This window comes from Haemaphysalis longicornis, unplaced genomic scaffold (assembly GCF_048455015.1).
Source record: "Haemaphysalis longicornis isolate Haplotype H1 unplaced genomic scaffold, Haemaphysalis longicornis Haplotype H1 scaffold_15, whole genome shotgun sequence".
NCBI classification, from domain to species: domain Eukaryota; kingdom Metazoa; phylum Arthropoda; class Arachnida; order Ixodida; family Ixodidae; genus Haemaphysalis; species Haemaphysalis longicornis.
In genome coordinates this window covers 24,673,052-24,692,649 of record NW_027526257.1, presented here as the reverse complement: position 1 = coordinate 24,692,649, position 19,598 = coordinate 24,673,052, and the positions used below count along the sequence as shown (strand labels likewise).

Genomic DNA, 19,598 nt, shown 5'->3' with positions numbered 1-19,598 from the left:
TCCCCTACATGCGTCACCACTTGTGCTTCGTTTCTTGTCATTGTCTGCGTAATCAGTTAAATTTAGGCTAACCAGTATTATTTCAAGTATGATCCAACTAACTGAGATTCTGCCTATTTGAATATTTCTTTGTACTTATCTGAGCCTGACTAACACTCCCCTACATGCGTAAGCGCTTTTGCTTCGTTTTTTGTCATTGTATGCGTACCCTGTTAAATTTAGCCTTTCCAGTAATATTTCAAGTGAGATCCAACTAGCTCAGATTCTGCCTATTCTAATATTTCTTTCTAGTTCTCTAAACCTGACTAACACTTCCCGACATGCGTCAGCGCATGTGCTTCGTTTCTTTTCATTGTCTGCCTACCGAGTTATATTTAGGCTGACCAGTAATAATTCAAGTATTATCCAACTAGCTCAAACTCTGCCTATTCTAATATTTCTTTCTAGTTCGCTGAGCCTGACTAACACTCGACGACATACGTCTGCGCATGTACTTGGTTTCTTGTCATTGTCTGCGTACCCAGTTAAATTTAGGCTAACCAATAAAAATTCAAGTATGATCCAACTAGTTCAGATTCTGCCTATTTTGATATTTCTTTCTAATTTTCTGAGCCTGACTAACACTCCCCTACATGCGTCAGCACTGGTGCTTCGTTTCTCGTCATTGTCTGCGTACTCAGTTAAATTTAGGGTGACCAGTAATAATTCAAGTATGAAAAAAATAGCTCAGATTTTGCCTATTCTAAAATTTCTTTCTATTTCTTTGAGCCTGACTAAAACTCCCCTCATTGGGTCAGCGCTTGTGCTTCGTTTCTTGTCATTGTCTGCGTTCCCAGGTAAATTTTGGTTGACCAGTATTATTTCAAGTATGATCCAACCAGCTCAGATTCGGCCTATTCTAATATTTCCTTCTAGTTCTCTGAGCCTGACTAGCACTCCCCTTCATGCGTCAGCGCTTGTCTTCGTTTCTTGTCATTGTCTGCGTAATCAGTTAAATTTAGGCTGACCAGTAATAATTCAAGTATGATCCAAATAGCTCAGATTCTTCCTGTTTGAATATTTCTTCCTAGTTCTCTGAGCCGGTATAACACTCCTCTACATGCGTTAGAGCTTGTGCTTTGTTTTTTGTCATTGTCTTGGTACCCTGATAAATTTAGGCTGACCAGTAATAATTCAAGTATGATCCAACTACCTCAGATTCTGCCTATTCTAAAATTTCTTTCTAGTTCTCTGAACCTTACTAACACTCCCCTACATGCGTCAGCCCTTGTGCTTCGTTTCTGGTCATAGTCTGCGTACCCAGTTAAATTTAAACTGACCAGTAATGATTCAAGTAGGATCCAACTCGCTCAGATTCTGCCTATTTTAATATTTTTTCTAGTTCTCTGAGCCTGACTAAAACTCCCCTACATGCGTCAGCGCTTGTTCTTCGTTTCTAGTTATTGTCTGCGTACCCAGTTAAAATTAGGCTTACCAGTAATAATTCAAGTATGATCCAACTAGTTCAGATTCTGCCTATTTTAATCTGTCTTTCTAATTCTCTAAGCCTGAATAACACTCCCCTACGTGCGTCCGCACTGGTGCTTCGTTTCTTGTCATTGTCTGCGTATTCAGTAAACTTAGGCTAACCAGTAATAATTCAAGTATGACCCAAGCAGCGCAAGCCTGTACGGCTTAAAATCAGCCGAAGAACTTCAGCCGGGTAATTTCTGCCCGGCCTTTCTCCAGTCAAAGTGTAAAGCGCGCACTCAAAGGTGGGCCTCTGCCGTGTGTTTAAAGTTAACTGCTGTACACCCAATGGCCACTCTCCTTTTACCAATTCATAGCAGAGGGGTCCACAACAGTCCCCGGCCTTACAGCTTTGCCGCAGATCAGCCATTAACCTTTGCCCGAGGCCGGCTGTTTAACTTTTGCAGAAGGTCAGCTGTTGACCTTATGCCGATGGTCGGCCGTTGAAATGTGTCTAATCAATGGCCCATAAGCTTTTGCCGAAGTACGGCCAGTCAGCTTTTCCTGGTGAGCGGCTCTTGAACATATTCTGGTGCCTGGCTGTTCAACTTTAGGTGATATACTAGCCGTTCAACCATAGTGGACATTCTGCCATTCACATCCCGGCTGTCCAACCCCAGCAGCTTTCAGTTCGAATTGCGCACATGGGTTCCTAAAAATGGGACATGCTGCAAGTTCGTACTGCATGCATAAGCATTTGTGCCCTTTTAAAGAGCACTGTTTGCCCTTTCAGGGACAAATGTAGTGATTTACAAAGCCTGTGGTGATTAGGTTTTTTTTACTTAATTTATTTTGCTCAGTTCATGCTGTCCAGTGTCTTCCGGTTCGTTATTTTGCTCAGTTCATACTGTCCAGTCGCTTCCGCTTCGTGCAGCCGCCATCCCGGTCACCGGCGGAGTATAGCCATTTCTTAATAACAGCTGCCACAGCGACCTTGTTTGCGTCGGGGTACCTGGGCTGTATCGACACTGAAAGAAAATTGAAAACAGACAAATAAGTAATATACTACACTGTAAAAATATCCACAGGCTTAGCAATGCCCTTCCTGAAAAAAAATTTGATTGATTGATTGATTATGAGGTTTAACGCGCCAAAACTACGCAGGTTATGAGGTGCGCCGTAGCGGAGGGCTCCGGATTAATTTCGACCACCTGGGGATCTTTCACGTGTGCTGAAATCTCAACACACGGGTGTCTGTTTTTCGCCTCCGTCAGAAAAACGGCCGCCGCTGCTGGGATCGAACCCGTGACCTTCAGCACAGAAGCACAATGCCTTAGCCACTAAGCCACCGCGGCAGGGGAAAAAAAAAAAAAAAAACGTATTACAAGCTTGCTTAATGCAATGCCTCTAGTTTTCACAACGTACAACTATTCCAGAGAGCCAATAATTATTACGCATTATCAAACAGTATCCATATTCATTCCTGTAAACAAGAACATTAAAAATAAGCTCTAATGGTCGAACAAATACACTGAAATAAAGTAGCCCCTGAAAATATTATAATGAATTCCTCGTGCATAAAATAAAATCAGGGCAGCTTACTAAGAACAAAAGACAATCTTGTCTAGCTCGCAGAAGGCCTCTTTTGCCCCCTTGGACCCTGCCCAGCTGCAGGACAATGCCACTGGCTGCCCAATCACCATGCCCAACACCGTGCGGGCAGCCGCCTTGAAGTCGTAGCTACCCATGTGGCTAAAGTACTGGGCCTAACAGGAGAAAGGAAATTTGAAATACACTTGTAAGTTGAATGCATCGAGGCTGAACATATGACGCAAAAGCATACCTTTAACGTGAGCACATGAGAAAGCAAACAATTTGTTGTCGTAGATAACACAATCAGTTCTGCTGCCTTTTGGTTATGGCACGGCACAGAGCTCTGGCCTTTTCTTTTTAACAGCAGAGCTGTCAAGCTTGTGCTCCTCGGAGGGATGTTACCAGGGCGCTACAGCACACAGTCCGGAAGCCGAGTTTGCGAGGGGGAGGAGGGAGGAGAGTGGAGACGAGGACCGGTGCACGTACAAGGGTCCTCGTGCAAAAGTTTAGCCTTGCCGAGCGCACATGGTATGACGTTAGCAATGACATCAGCATTCCGCGCATAACTTTCGCGAGGCTGTTTGCGACAGCAAGGCCACGCCTTTTCTCGCCTCCAGATCGTTTTCGCGGGTCTGCACCTTGTTTCTCGCAGCGGACTACTTCGATGGCGAGTCCGCCGGGATGAAAAACCCCGGGACATTAGTTTCCCTCTCGGAACGCGCTTTGTCGGGCCGCGCTCATGTTTAAGTTGCTCGTCGCAGTTCCGGGCAAATACTACGGCGTTGTCGAGGTAGACTAGGCAGGTGTGCCATTTTCTGAGGCTTCCCCTCAGCTCCACTGGTCACTGCTGTTTGCAATAGCAAAGCCACGCCTCAATTTTGTTCATAATGTTTTTGAAGTCCACATTCTATGAAAAAAATTCTACATGCGCAAAAAGAATGATCAAAGCGGCGCAGATATGAGAAAGTTATTCTATTTTTTAGTCTAACAATACAAGCACATGCAGTACTGGCAACGTCACACTTGAGGCCTCCGGATATGACGACAAAGAGCGGTGGCCCTACAGTTGGCTAAGCTTGCAAGTGTGTATATGCCATTATTTTGACCAAACGAGCCTAAACGTTGCCTTACTGCTTGTTTTCTTTAAAGTAAGCATAAAAGCTTAACCGTGGGCTCAAAGAATACAAAAATCTATAGAGACAGTAACAGAGCCGCACTATGGCTCCCCTTCGAGCACGTGTGCCTTTCCATGGCGTGTTACGATGCACCACTGTTGATATCGCCTGGCGTCAGCGCGCGTCGCCAAAATACACGCGAACTCGTTCATTCGCACGCCGTATGCTGATGTCTATTCACGGCAGATATTGGCATCGATGGTAGAGGAGGCGTGGTCAAGGAGCATAGCAAAAGTGGACGGCAGCTTCCAGGTTATCAGTCCGTCTCTATGTCTGGGGACATGTTTTAGCACTGGGAAATGCTGTTTCCTTCACTGAAAAACAGCAACATTTTTTTCTCTAGCGGTGATTGGCTGCCTTGAGACAAATTGAACCAAACTGTTTTTGTTGGCAAGCTATTATCCCTTGGAGACAGATATAATTCTGTGTGGCACATTCTGTACTTCGCTACCTTTGCTTGCGTCGGAGAGATTGCGATCGCGTGATGCTTGTTATGAGGTAAATATGGAAGCTCTAGCTACATTGCTTCTAGTATTAGCAAGATGGGGGTTGTCTGCAAGATTGGTGCGTGAGACACAAGCATTCTCACTGCCAGAATTTCACAAACATGACAAGAAACAGACACACCTGGCAATATTTGTTGACTATATAGTTCTGTTCTCAATTTTTGCAAGCCTCACAGCTTGTGTATATGGTCGAGAGGTAAGAAGCTGGAGTACTGGTTTGCAAGTCAGTGGTTCTAATCCCGCGTTTTGTTTTTTTGCTGCGAGCGTTCTATAAGGTTTTTTTTTTACCAGAATATGCAGCTGTTTCTTTAACCTTTCTTTGAACCCACAAGGGACGTTCACATGAAACCTCAATAGCAAGGCAGCGCTGAACATGGCTTCACACTAAATTAAAGAGAGGTAAAGATGGTACAGAGTTCAGACAAAGAGACATAGCAACACCCATCGACGCAGCAGCAGGCACGTCACTTTGCTAGTCTCGTGTGGCTGCTTGTCCTCTCCTACTTTCCGGCACAGTACCACCGAACGACAGCGTCACGAAGCGCGGAAAGGAGCTTTCCAGGTCAGGCCACCCTGGGCTTAAAACTTCCAGGACGTATTTTTTGCCGCCCTCATTTGTCCCGCCATATGACATCGGGGTCAGTGAGAAAGTGAGCAGCAGATTTCCGGTTTTCGAGAAGAGGGCAGTGCTCTATTTGCTTGTATTTTTAAATTTAAAATTAAACAACTTTTTTATTTCTACAAGGATCTTGGCAATTTTTTTTGCATCTATCTCTGCACGACACCAAGAACAGATGTAGTGGCCAAAAAGTACCTGAAAGAAATGTGCTCGAGAAATTCACGAGGGACAAACCCACACACAAAAAAAGGAAGCAGACAAAATGAGATTTGACGGACTAGCGATTGAATTTTAATCATGAGTGATAGAAAGATTCCACTTTCCTGCAAAATGTCTTATATAGGCAATTGGGGCGTTGCTTTAATTAAAGGTTTAAAGAGCACCCTTCGCAATGAGTTGAGGGAATGATTATGTGCATCTTGCATCGCACGTACCTTCCATCATAGCGAACATATTTTCATGATTCTTGTGGGAGGTGATTGCTGGGACAATAGACTACCCCAGAATACATTCCGAGTAGTCGAGGGAAAGTGCTACGGGTCCCTTTGATAGGCAAGGGTGCGAGAAAAAGCCCACCAATGCCTACGCAAGTTGCTGTGTAGGGACATTGCTTATGAGATACCTCTTTCATGTGGAAAGGTCTGCATTGGGCACACTGGAAGGTGTGGGAACGTGCGATTGCGTGAACATGAACATAACCTCTCAGTTGAGAACTGCACAAGTGGGCATAACCCCATCCATAGCCCTGCAAGCGCATGCATGACGCTCTTAAAAAGCAAGTGAAAATTGTCCAGGTGCAGTGATACATGAGAAAGGGAGATACAGGAAGCTTACCACATAGGAAAGAACGGATGCGATTTTGTCAGTGACATTTCAACGGGTCTCCATATGAAAGAGCGTATTTATTAGGCTGTGAATTTTCCTTATCACAATTTTTTTTTGCATGCATGTGGAGCCACGTAACTTTGGCCTGCAATTATGTGTTCTTACGCTGCCTAAAAGTTAGTTGCTAGTCATTGCCTGTTATCACCAGCTACTTTCTGTGATTGTCAATATTTTGCGCCAAGTTCAAGTATCGTTAAGATGCACCAACTCGCCAAACACATCTTTCTAAGCTTGAAAGAAAGGATGAAATAACCTAAAACACAAAGCAATCACACTGTGCTTCATGGCTATGCTAAAGAACCCACCAGTAACTATTAACAGCCGGTATTGTCTAAAGCCTAATAAACTGCATGTCAATTTCCTCGATTTTAAGATGCAGAAATCCCACAAACCTTGTGAGATTAGCAGCAGTGATGCACAGATTTCGCCCACTCTCATCCATAGCGTTTGTGGCAGGATCAGTAGTAAGGAGCTCATGCCAGGCACTGCAAGAAAAAACAAGACCACACATAATATACGGTACTTTGAAAATGAAAACCGGACAAGCAACCAAACCGAATAGAAAACCGGGCAAGCATTTTGATTGCTTGAGCAGGGTCACAAACTGTTAAATTGTAAAAACAATTCTTTCTTAAGATCTTTGCAGCAGCCAAAAAATTTTGGAATTTGTTAGCACCAGGAAACTAGACTGTAAACAGGTCCTCTGACACAGGGGTTCCCTCTCACAAGTGTTGCAACGTAATGAGAGCATGCTTGCCAATCTTCCCACGAAAACCTGCCTTGAGTTGTTCGCAACACCCAGAAAGTTTCCATAGATGCCACCCATCCCTGTCACAAATGAAGGCATCTAGAACTGACAACCTTAGGTTGTCCTGTGCTTCATGTTCAGACGATATACGAAAATGCTATAAATCAGGGGTTGGCAACCCGCAGCCCATGGGGCAGTATTATGTGGCCCCCGGCACAATGGCAGACCCCTTCTCCTCTGTCACTTTCTACCTGAAGGCCGACATGGCAGTTTTGACCTCAACTGGCATGAAAGCTCGTGACATTCGTGTTGGAAATAAACATGATAAGGATTGCTATTCTAGTTTTGTACACTGCTTTCAATTTCCTCCCCAAAATTTATTTGCCTGCAAAGCCCCCCTCCCCTTCCAACCAATGTGCCCTCCGGCCCCCTCCGTGTCCATTGCATTAAACCCGGCTCTCCGCCTGAAAAGCTTGCTGACCCCTGCTATTTAGCAAAAGTTGCAAATTTTTAACCTGTCACTGCTTGTTCAATTCGAAGTGAATGAAAATAAGTAAGATCTCTCCTTTGTATGCATCACGCAAGCATACAAACCCATTAAACCCTTCGTAATTTCAATGAAGGGCCCATGAAGACTTGCTAGGGTTGAGGCTAGGCCAAGTTGATTCCAAGTTGAAAAAGACGAGACTGCAAAATGTGGGCGAGATACATCAGACAAAGAAATGAGGAAAAACACAAGTGCTGTTGTTTCTACTTATTTCTTTGTCGTTTGTGCTGCCTGTTTTGGACATTTCCTTCCTTTTCACCCAAGAGGACAGCAGACATTTTTTTAAAGACTGGGCTGTAGCTCATGTCTCTCGGCAATTGTGTTCAATAGAAAACACTGGCGCCATCACTGAAGGATCCGCGTTTTCTCAGAAGGATCAGGCAGAGTAGGCCACCTTGGATACGTCATGGGAGCCCTGACATAGGCAGTTTGGGGAGAGGCACACATGGCATCACACTGATGTCGATGTCGAAAGGAAATCCATCCTTAACTTTTTCGAGCATGCACATATTAAAATTGACTTAAAATATGTTCTTCCGAACACTTAAAGGTTAACCTTCCTGAGGGGTATCTCTATTTAAAAAGAAAGCTTTTTATGTAGTCATCTGTGCTTTGAAATTTTGTGCCAGCACTCCTTTAAGGGTCAGATTGAAGTTTTCACTATTCCCCACACTATAATGTGGCAAGGGCCCTGTGACACACTGGAAGGCAGCAGCAAAAAAATGGGCAGTCAGCAAACTAGATTCCACACCATTGTGATGAAACCAAATCTTTGGAATCGCTGATCAAACAACCTTGCGGAGCTTATCAGTGTTTTAAGTGCAGAATGATATAGCCATGGTGTTCGTTCTTGCTTTAGGTGCTGACTCTGAGTAGAAGCAGGCAACTGAAGCTCACCTGAACCCTCAGGGAGTTCCAAGAGAATGCCAGGCATGATTTACATGATTTTTCTTTCAACTTTAAAAGCTGCCATGCAGTTGAAGAGCCATCCAAAGAATGGTGCAACATCCTACCATTTGCAAAACAACTTTCTTTCATTTTATGCTGCTCTCCTTATGCAACTGCATTGCAGCTGTTTGTCCTTCATGTTATCATTAGAAAATATTGTTAATTTTGACATGGAGCCCTAGAAGTTCTGGCAAAAAGTCAACACAACTGTTTTAATATTCAAATATTTTGGTTGTCCCCACACCATACCTTAATTAAGATTAATACCCTAGTTACATGGCGGAAGTAACTGTAGTTACGTTTAACGGTGGTTACTAAATTTTAACTGTGGTTATCGCAAACTGCGGTTTTGGCTGTTACATGCGAAATTCCAAGTATGTCGACAGCGGTCACTTGGTTGTGAGCGTAACAAAAATAAAGTAACAAACTTTTAACCTCACGATAAAAACCAAAGGCGAAGCAGTGTAGGCAAAAAATATCGTTAGACAGTTGCTTCAGACCCAAACGCGACGCACTCGCGCACGCCGAAAAAGGGGCTTCCCCAGCAGCTCGCGAGCGGCTTGTTCTCGGGTCGGTTTGGTGTTGGGAACTTAGGATCGTGGTCGATATTTGACCGGCGCTATCTCTACAACTGCAAATTACAATACATAGCACAATTTTTAACCTTTATAATATCCACTTTGTCGCATGTGGAACTTTTCCGCGATTGATTTCGAAGAGGGGCGACAAGCTGTTGCTATTGTGGTCTGGGCTGATTCGAGCCGCTTTCAGTGCCGTGCGGACCGGCGCTATCTCTACAACTGCAAATTACAATACATAGCACAATTTTTAACCTTTATAATATCCACTTTGTCGCATGTGGAACTTCTTTTCCGCGATTGATTTCGAAGAGGGGCGACAAGCTGTTGCTATTGTGGTCTGGGCTGGTTCGAGCCGCTTTCAGTGCCGTGCGGACAGACGCGCCGGCATGTTTGCAGGAACAGCCGACGTGCGCACGGATCGTTTCCGAGTGCTGAAAACGCTTCATGATTGCCTGCTTTGTCTATTTTTTTTTGGCAAACGATCAGCAGAATTTACAAATTTAGGCTTTTCTCATAGTTGATTGGGTGGACCGGGAAACGAGCTGCTGCTCACGCGTGGTCGTGCCGACTGCGAGAGCGACGCAAAGAGCACAAGCTCCTCTTGGGGGCAGCTTCGAGGGCTCCCGCTATTTCAGGCCTTCGTCTTCTGCGAACGCCAAGTGATTTTTTTCGCCTATGCTGATGCGCCGCCACTTGTGTGCAAACTGACCTGTGCGATTTTTGAACACTGCGGCAGCAGCAACTGCGGTTAGCGTAACCGAACTGAGGTGGCCAAGCTCAGTTTGCGTTAACCATGGTTAGCGGGGTAACTGTGCCCGTGTAACTAGGGTATAAGGGTCCCAGTCCACTGTGGGAAACTAGCAGGCGAGTTTTACTCATTACATAACCAACTGAAGTGTGTGTTAAAATAGGCCATTTCAATCTCTCATTTGGAAAAACAAAGCCCATGAAATGTGTATTTTAAGAAGACTTATTGATACAGTTCTGTCATTATTAAGCATCATACTACATTTCCCCACCTGTAACTTTATCAAATTAAAGCAGTGCATCTCAGCCGTGCTGCAGTACATTAGCATTTATTCGAATAATCACTAAGATCAAAAAGCCTCATAGCAGCCACTGAGTAAAAATGTTTGTGCGAATGACGGGAAAGGAATGCTTCTATCATGAAAATACAAAACCTGGACCTAGTACTTATATTATTGCACTTTTTACAGCCTACAAACCGTTGGCTTTATTTCAGTTGTCTCAATTACGACATAGTACCGCATTTCCTCTTTAGTCTTGTGTAATAAAGCAAGGATATTGCAAGAAGCACACGCCGCAAAATTCTGCGCATAGGTGTCCTCGCAGTGTTGAACCTCAAAAAAAAAAAAAAGAAGCACACGCAATAAGAAACAAACAGGCCCCATTTTTTTGCACTACGGCTATGAATGGTCAGTTGCCTAGATTGTAAAACTCTGCTGCCCCAATATTGTTGAGGCCACGATATGGCAGGGGACAAACTCAGTACGCTCGCACAAGCTTTGCAGCCACAGAAATTGCAGCGTGCAGTCGTAGTTGACAAAGAAAGATGCCAAAAAAAGGTGCGTATGTGTGTGTAGGGGGGGGTGAGGAGGGGGCATCAGTAGTTGCTCACTAAAGCCACCAGCGGTTGTCTTACAACTAAAGGTAGAAAAACTATTTTCTGCCAAAAAAAAAATGCGTGAATGCATTTGACTTCTCACTGTTTAGCCGTACAGCACTTTCCAAGCTCACTGACGACTTATTTATAAGAGGTTCACAGCACTGTAGAAAGCCACGGCTTCTTTCTTAATAACTACGACTGCTCTAAAATTACAGCCAGGCTGCATTCTGAACTTCTCTACCAGAAATACTGTTTTGCGAAGAACAAACTATTTGCCGCAGTGTTTCACTCAGCCTCATCTTTACTACTTTCAAAACCGCGGTTTATTTGTACTGCAGAAACGGCTTCCTCGAATGTTTCTTTTTTTATATTAGCTTTCTAAGGAAGCTTTGCAACCTTCATTTAAAGGTTAGCAGTGTACTGTGTTCGCAATAGGAAAAAAAAAAAAGGCAATATTTACGTCTTTGCTGCGGTGCTCACAGGATAGCGGCGGCCCATGCACTAGCCCAAAGCTGGGAAGCATGCACGCACCACCGTGTGCAAGCAAAATGCCTACAAGCTCCTAGAGCAAAATCTTCTGAGAAATGTCATCACATCTAAAAATACTTTTTTCGTTTCATGCAAGAAAATGCACTACAATTTCCTACTATCTTAACTGGACCTTTACAAACCGATACCTAACCTCGACATCTTAGAAGCTCTTGATTGAGGAATGCATTGTGATAATTGCTTAACGTTATCAACCTCAGCACTGATTCATTACTTCAGGCACCCCTGTCTCCAGGGACCTGCCAGGAGAAATGCACACATGGCTTTTTCCACATCGGCATAGTGAATGGCAAAAAAGCCGCTGCCTCTTGAGCTACTGCCGCAGCACTGACAGGAACATTGTCAGCTTGTTCGTTTCCACGGTTATTAACACAGTAAGCTTCTAGCCAACAACAGAGGTTAGAAACTTGCACAGGATACTAAAAAAACTGAGCAAGCCTTGTCTATACAGTACAAGAACTTCTGAACTTGTGCTTGGTTGCTGCAGTGAAGTTTCTGAGGAAGCATAAATAAATGCTGCTTAGGAGATAATAAAGACGAATTTCTGTTGAATTTACATTGGCAATATTTAGTTCTTTGTATGATTATAATTTATGTTTCATCCAGCTGCCCCCAAGTAAGGAAGTTTTTAAGCGCAGACTCGATTTAAGAGCACACATCGTGAACTTGTGCGAGAAGCTGCATCTTTCACGGTTTTCGATAATGCTATGAACTTTCTAAAAATAAAGCACCGATGAGGTTAGATAGTGCCATTACCATCAAACAGTGCTTACTCAATTGCATTCAAGACGATTTGTCTCAGCACCAAGGTTTTGGCAAGTACAATTTTATTCAACGAGTCAGCACCCTACAGTTTAACAGTGCACTAGAGAGCGCACTCATGGTGAGCGAGAACTAACTGCACGGCGGGTTTGCCCATGCTGTGCACAGGCTGCAAATGCCCCGTGTTGCATGTTGTCATGGCCTCCGAGTGGTATATTTTGTTATGGCAGTCCTCTTGAATATAACAGCTGTACCCACATTTTTCAGACTTTTTTTTTCCTCCAGCATGCAGGTCGGCATGCCTTGGGTGAAAATGTGCAAAGGCTGCTTGTTTGAGCGTCACTGCACAATTGTTGAGTACATAAAAAAATAACAAACACAAGATCGTTATGCATTAAAAACCATAACTAAGATTTTGGGGGTCCCTGAGTGCTTCCGCAAATAGATTATCACGCCAAATTGAACATATTTGAATGTAGCACCTTTGCAACAATACGCGCTGTCGTACGCTGTTTTTAGAGCCCAGTTATTGATTCCAATCCCATTATCTATCGCTAATTTCTGTTCGCTACAGGTTAGCAGTGTTCATTTTATAGACGAGAAACAAACAAAAATCAACCCTTTTCTAATGCTACAGCTCAGCTCTGCGGGGACGGTGAGACGCACAGCTAATTCGTAGGGTATAGGAGTCGGGTGCAGCAATTGAGTGGAAAAAGTGTGGCACAGAGAAATATAGCTCCACAAACCGCGATTTCGGTGAGAACCACACAAAGCATGGCCCATTTGCAGCCTGTGTACAGCATACGCAATCCTCGCATGCAACTAGCTTTCACTCGCCTTCAACCCACTTTCTACTGCACTGTAAACTGTGGGTTGCAAACTGTTGAATATGAACTTACCAATTTTCAAATCAGATTAGGTGTCCGAATCGGCCACACGATACGCAGTCCAATGCGGCTGGTGGCATGTGGCTGGGGCCGTGGCTGCTCCCGCTGTCCCCCGGGAAATGCCTGCACAGCTCCACACCAATCCCGGGCAAATGGCGCCACCCTGAGAAGGTTGTAAAATTGTGGTCTATAGTCAAGGCGCCTACCAAACTGATGCGTCAAAATTTTCCTAGTTTTTGCTTCAGCAAATTGCCATGAGCAACATGAGTTCATTCATCTCTAGGCAGTCTCAAAACGTCACATGATGCTGTCATGATCAAGTATGCTGAACAATCAAAACAATAGAGGAGGTGAACAAATATCATACATTTCTTAAATTGAATTTAAATAGTTAAATACAAATACGAATGTTACTGTATTTAGTCGATTATAACACGTTTTCTTTTTGCAACCTGAAGTCAACCCTCACGTTACAATCTGCCTAAAATTGCAATGATGCACCCAACTGTCATCAATGGCTACAGTTCTGATCATTTCGCAATCTATGTCAGCAAGATGTGTCAGAGTTGTTCGGGTCCACTACAAGCTAAGATCGACTTTTTCCGTTTCCTTGCTTTTTTTCTGTGGTGGTTGACAGCGTGCGCAACTTTTTTCCTTCGTTTTCGCGCCGTACTTTAGTATTGAGGCATAGGTAACTTTCATTGCCCTCAAGTGTTTCAACACCGCTTCAGCTCCCCTTGTTACGGCAACGTGTTGCACTCAGTATGACCCATGCTATTTTAATGGCTCAAGAAATCGGGGATTCGGCAGCTCCCCGAAGAGTCAACATCGACCGTCTGTGGATGGCAGCTACTGCGGGAGCGCCTTTTTACATGCGAACCCTGCCCAATAAGTTTCCGAGGGCCTTGCTACAGCTGCCACGTCGAATTACAAAAGGGTGTTGCTGATTTCGTCACCAAACAGTGTAACCGCCTTTTGGCGGTCAGTGTTGAGATGATACAGCTCAAAACAAGTGATATCGCTCGACAGATGGGCTTCCTGCGAAGTTATAAGTGTCAAAGGTGGGCGCCTAGCCCAAGTGTTTGAAAAATAAATGTGCTTTTCCATAATTCCACTGGCCTCACGTGAGTACTTTGGCGGCTCTTCTTTTTTTTTTTTTTTTGGCACAACAGAAAGTTACCCTTTGAGTTACTTTAGTGGTTTTAATTTTTCTTTTTTATGCGATGAAGTCACCCCTCACGCTACAATCGTGGTCACATTACAATTCAGTAAGCCCGGTACGGGGTTGTCTTTGGCATTATTATTGGAAGGGCAAAATTCAAAATTAGCATACACTATGTTCTCTGTGCTTTTTTTAGACCGATCTTGATCAGAAGAGCAAGACTATAAGCAACAACGAAATGAAATCTTATTTGTGCCCAATCACCAATGAGAGAAGCTTTTCAGGTATTAAAAAATGATGGACTGTTTCAGGTACCCCTGCTTGGTACACAGAGGGTTGCGGCCAAATCATTAGGGAGCACTGCCTTGCTGCCCCAACATCTACCTATAGTAGACCATGCAGGAGCACAAGCCAGCATGGGCTACTTTAGGTAAACCTACCCATCCGTACCTGCCGCAGTGGCTAAGGCATTGCGCTGCTGAGCACGAGGTTGCGGGTTCGATTCCTGGCTGCTGCGGCCGCTTTTCTGATGGAGGCGAAAAGCAAAAACGCACGCGTGTACGAGATTTCGGCGCACGTTAAAGATCCCCAGGTGGCCAAAATTAATCCGGAGCCCTCCACTGCGGCGCGCCTTATTGCCGGCGTTGCGTCAACGCGTTAAACCCCACAATCAATCAATCAATCATCATCATCTACCTATCCGTACCATTGATGCATTTTATTTGCCAGGGCTATCGAAGTTTGCCCCCTCATCCCATTAAAAGGCTCTGATAAAAATCACGTGATTACGTTACGCCGTCGGATTGACTGATTGCAGGGTTTAACACGCTGAAGCTGCACATGGGCTATGAGGCGTGCAGTAGTGGAGGGCTCAAGATTAATTTTGAGCACCTGGGAAACTAACTTATGCTGATTCTCGAGACAAGGGTGTTTTCGCTTTTCGCCTCCATCAGAAAAGCAGCCACCGCGGCCAAGATCAAACCAGCATATATGGGCTCAGCACCACACCTTAGCCACTGAGCCTAGCTGCGGGTGCATTATGCTGTCAGTGTCTCAAGCTTGTGAATACAGTAAATGCTGCTTAGGTACTAACATTACCCTATAGTGCAAAGAACAAAACTTTTGACTGCATTTAATTTACATTGTTTTGGTACAATTTGTTTTTTTCACATCCTTCGCACACTATCTAGCCAAATATATGTTCAATATGATGACCAGGCGGTTCATGCCTCGCCAGAATTACCACCCCATCAACATGTGCAGTCACTTTACTGGCCCGAAAGAATCTAAATTGTCAATTCTTATGATTCGAGAAAGCGAACTCATGATCTTGAGTAGCATGTGGCTATGCCTCATTTAAAAACAGAACCCAGCATGTAAACGTTTGTCTGCACACATTTAGAGGCACTAAAGCCATTTTATATAGATGAAAAAAAAAACTATTTTTAATTAATGAGCAAGAATAAACAAAATATGGCAAAGAAAGCCCAACGGTTCGTTTTGCTCCGACAAAAATCTATTTGGTTGAAATGATTGATTGATTGTAGGGTTTAACACGCCGACGCAACGCAGGCGATGAGGCGCGCCGTAGTGGAGGGCTCCGGATTAATTTTGACCACCTGGGGATCTTTAACGTGCGCCGAAATCTCGCACAAACGGGCATTTTTGCTTTTCACCTCCATCAGAAAAGCGGCCGCCGCGGCCGAAAATCGAACCCGCGACCTCGTGCTCAGCAGCGCAACGCCTTGCCACTGAGCCACCTCGGCAGGTTATTTGGTTGAAATGAATTTGAACTCACACAACTGAGCCTGTGCGCATAATGTAAGCACTGTGCTTACAGCATTTTGAGCAGTCACAGTATGCCGTCGACATAAAGAAATGAAGCATAAAGATGCCTCACTCCAGGTGCCACCAACAGTGCAGCTCAGTAGCATAGACATGATCTTATTTCAGAGAAAGGGGTGGGTAAGCTTGAATGCAAAAAAAGGGAAAGAAATTCAATTGACAGATCAATTTACAACTCAAGTTCACAAATAACTTTGGGACCTTGCACGCACACCCAGCATAACCTCCCCACTGTTTTTTTATTTTATTTTGCTTAACCCATCGCAAAACAGCCGGCTGATTAACTGACCACTGACAAGGAAGCCATGTAAATTCAGTGCATAGGTAGCGCGAAAGGATGTCAGGAGTCTGTATTCAGAGAAAAGAACAGTGCCTTCCTGTATCTGCAAGAGATTCAGCTTGACTAGCTCACATTCACTGGAAGCATGCAGGCTATGCTGCCAGAAGTGTCTGCTGAGAGCACCATCACTCCACTGGCGCGGCATCCAACATCCAATGCATAATGCTCAGTGACACGGTAATACAGAAGGGTCCATAGGTATAGAGAGGATATTGTGGCCGATATGCATGTGTATATGATACGCTGCTGTCAGTTACCGCTGGTGCAGCTACACAGACCCGAGTTTGGCCCCAGATCCAGCATTCCAATTACTTCTTGCGGCACTGGGACTCCACCTGCAAGATCTAGTGCTTACTCACATTACTAGCATTATGACATAACAGCTGCCCAGCCTCAAGCAGATGTTGAAGGACTCTTCACCCAGAAAACCTGGTTTGCACAGGCACTACACCGTGTGCAAAAGAAATATAAAACAGGAATTCACTTTCTGCACGTATAAAAAGCTACATTCAACATAATTCAACTGTCCTAAACATGCAGAGCATCCTACCGCTGAAAGGGCTACCTACTACTATTATTCCTGTGGTAATGCAAGAATAAACAACTCCCACAAGTTAGGTGGGCATAATTCCTGCTGCAAAGGCCCCACATCACTCAAACGCAGACTCATAGGTCCAGTTTCTATTTCTGGGTTCCTATATCGGCAACATAAATGCAGTACGTACCTGTTATTGCTTTTCATCTTGCCAGACAGTCCCCGTCCTGAAGCTCCAGCCACTTTTAAATGAAAAGGTTGCAAAGAAAAGTTACATAAGCACAAACGTCGTTACCTGCCAAAGTTAAAAGCTCACAGTACACTACACATTCCGAGAAGTAAGAACACTCACTCAATGATTGTTTTATTATCAAGACAGTTATGTCAAGAGACCTAACCACTGAATTGATGAAAGGTGCTTAAAACCAATGCTATGTAAGCGTAGATAGCGTTTACAGCAATGTGAAATATACTCCGCCTATGTGCTCCTGAACTACAAACCGTTTGAAACAAATAGTTTTCAGCCAGTAACAAGACGATAAAAAAAATATCAAAACACTTTTATTTCCAAGTTAAGATTCTCAAACTATTTAAGGTTTTCATTTTTCTCAAGGGAAGTTTTACGTCCGATAAGTTAAGCAGTCGCACATTGTATTTTGCTTTGTGCAAAGTGGCACAGCTATCGAAATAAAACAAAAGCACGGTGAAACCGCACGGCCGCATATAGAAATAGACCTAATGCGATAAAAACCGCATACGAAACAAAACACGTCGATTCCTCACGATGTTATCAAGAGCACCGGCAATTATTTGAAGCTTCCTAAGGCCCTCCGCTGCGCCCACCACCTGTACGTCAGCAACGCTAGACATATCGAGCAGCACCAGCAAATTGCATTTAGCTTGCACGAACCACAGCGTGAGACTGACGCGGAAACGAGAAATCAAGCCAATAACACGTTTCTGGCACCGAACCTTACTCGCGCTAGAAAAGGTCCAGCAAAAAAGAACTTACCGAACTTCTTTGTCCGGGCACGGGAAAACGCCGCCGTTCTTCAATCGTTTGCCGCTGTATTTCAGCTTATCCTTAACCTCACGTGTTTCCAACGTGGCAAGCAGGCTTTATCCACAAAGGGCGAACACAATTTACGACGGTATATCGCACAAAAACATGAATACAACGCGGACAATGCGCAACCACGGCACAGACCACGGTCGACCTCGCCGCCAGCACTCCATGGAAAAATTACATCGGAAACGACCGCAGCGCCGAAACGGCCAAATACATGAGCAGAGTTACGACTTTAAATTTTAATTCAAAGTGATCATACAACATTTCCCAATTTTTCAATCTTCAAAGAATCATTTATTCAAAATTGTCATTGCTTTTGGTGTTCACAAGTTTTTCAGTTTAAATAGAATCCTGATCGGAAGCGACTGCAGCGCCGAACAAAAGAGCAGAGTTCCCTCTTTGTATTTTTATGCAAAGTGATCACACAACATTGCGAAATTTGTCAATCTTTAAGGAATCATTCATTCAAAATTATTATTGTTTTTGTGTTCACAAGTATTTCAGGTTTAATGGGCTCCTGATTGCAACTTTCCCGATCGCTGCCTTCTTGCTCCCGGTCTTTTCCGATTGGCTGCCAGTTTTGGCCAGAAGATCTAAGCCATGGAGGAAGAAAAAGTTTCCTCCATGATCTAAGCCAATCAGGCTGTATTTTTGGCGCATGGCAGCGCCCTGAAAAAACCTTGAACGGGGATGATGATGGCGAGTAAAAGTCTTTGAATCGGAGTGACGGCACGTTCCATTTCACCTGTCTTAACTATTTATTCTACCCCGGACTTGTCTTAGCTGCCGCTATCTCTGGCTCTGATTCCCTGCGCCGTACGCGGTCTCGTGGACTTGTCTCGGTCATAACCAGACAAATAAAAATTCACGTGTGCCTTACAATGCTTTTCAGCTCGGACAAAATTTGGCGTTCGGCCTGCTTCAGCGCAGGCTTGCACGGGAGTCCTGAATCATTCGGCTCGCGCGTTTGCAGATCGTGATGTTGCATTAATCATTTTAAGGTGTGATCTGAGACTTCAGGGTGCGTAATCATTACCGAGGGAAATCTTTGTCGCAGGTGTCGCTAGCCTTACGCTTTTTCAACCACTTGGTTGGTAAATCTATAACTTCTCGTAAAAGGTACAGCGTTTATGTGAGTCTTTACTGTACTCGCACAGGACTATTCACTAGCATTTCTTTTTTTTTTTTTTGTCGGGTGTTTTCTTCGTAACTTCTGCGAGGAAAACTGGGAGGGAGGAATACCTTTATGATACGGAGAAGTCAGCCTGGAAACAAGATGGCTTGATGAATGAAAATGACGACAAGGAATGAATACACCAGCACAGAAAAACGCACGCATACACTATAAGTACTCTAGAAACGCAAATCTGAAAGACGCACAAACGCGCACACAGTGCAAACGTTCACAGAATTTCCTCAAAGCCGGTCACGGAGAAAGGCAAGGCCTTCGCAGCCCTTGTCGCAGACGCAGTCGAGGGCTGTGAGCCTATGCTAACGCTGAGTTTCAGCACACAGTGCAGGTTCAATGTCCTAACGAACACTACAAGAGTGACAGAGAGGTGATACTCGTCTCGTCTTATGCATGCAGGTAGTCGTTGGCGAAAGCGATGTTGAAGCTTCCTCACGTTTCCGTAGGTCATGCTGAAGTAACTAGAACTGGCCCATGCAGCATTCGGGGAGCCCAGGCGGGGTCATTTCTGTAGTGGTCGGTTGGCAGTTGTAGCTGCAGCGGCGGCTAGCTGTGGCTTTTTGTGTGTGCGTGACAGCTTAC

The 19,598-nt window shown here is 44.4% G+C and overlaps 1 long non-coding RNA gene across 2 annotated transcripts; it reads right to left on the bottom strand.

Annotated features, from left to right (window-relative positions):
* Positions 1 to 2,285: 2,285 nt before the first annotated feature.
* LOC144165816 (uncharacterized) lies at positions 2,286 to 17,959 on the bottom strand. 2 transcript variants are annotated; one of them, XR_013321527.1, is made up of 5 exons: positions 17,771 to 17,959; positions 16,949 to 17,000; positions 12,889 to 13,039; positions 6,620 to 6,712; positions 2,286 to 2,477 (listed from the first exon to the last, which is right to left on the bottom strand). It is a non-coding gene; the product is annotated as an uncharacterized LOC144165816 (long non-coding RNA). The 2 variants fall into 2 exon arrangements; XR_013321525.1 differs by lacking the exon at positions 17,771 to 17,959 and having other exon boundaries at positions 2,287 to 2,477; positions 16,949 to 17,126.
* Between the last annotated feature and the right edge of the window lie 1,639 nt (positions 17,960 to 19,598).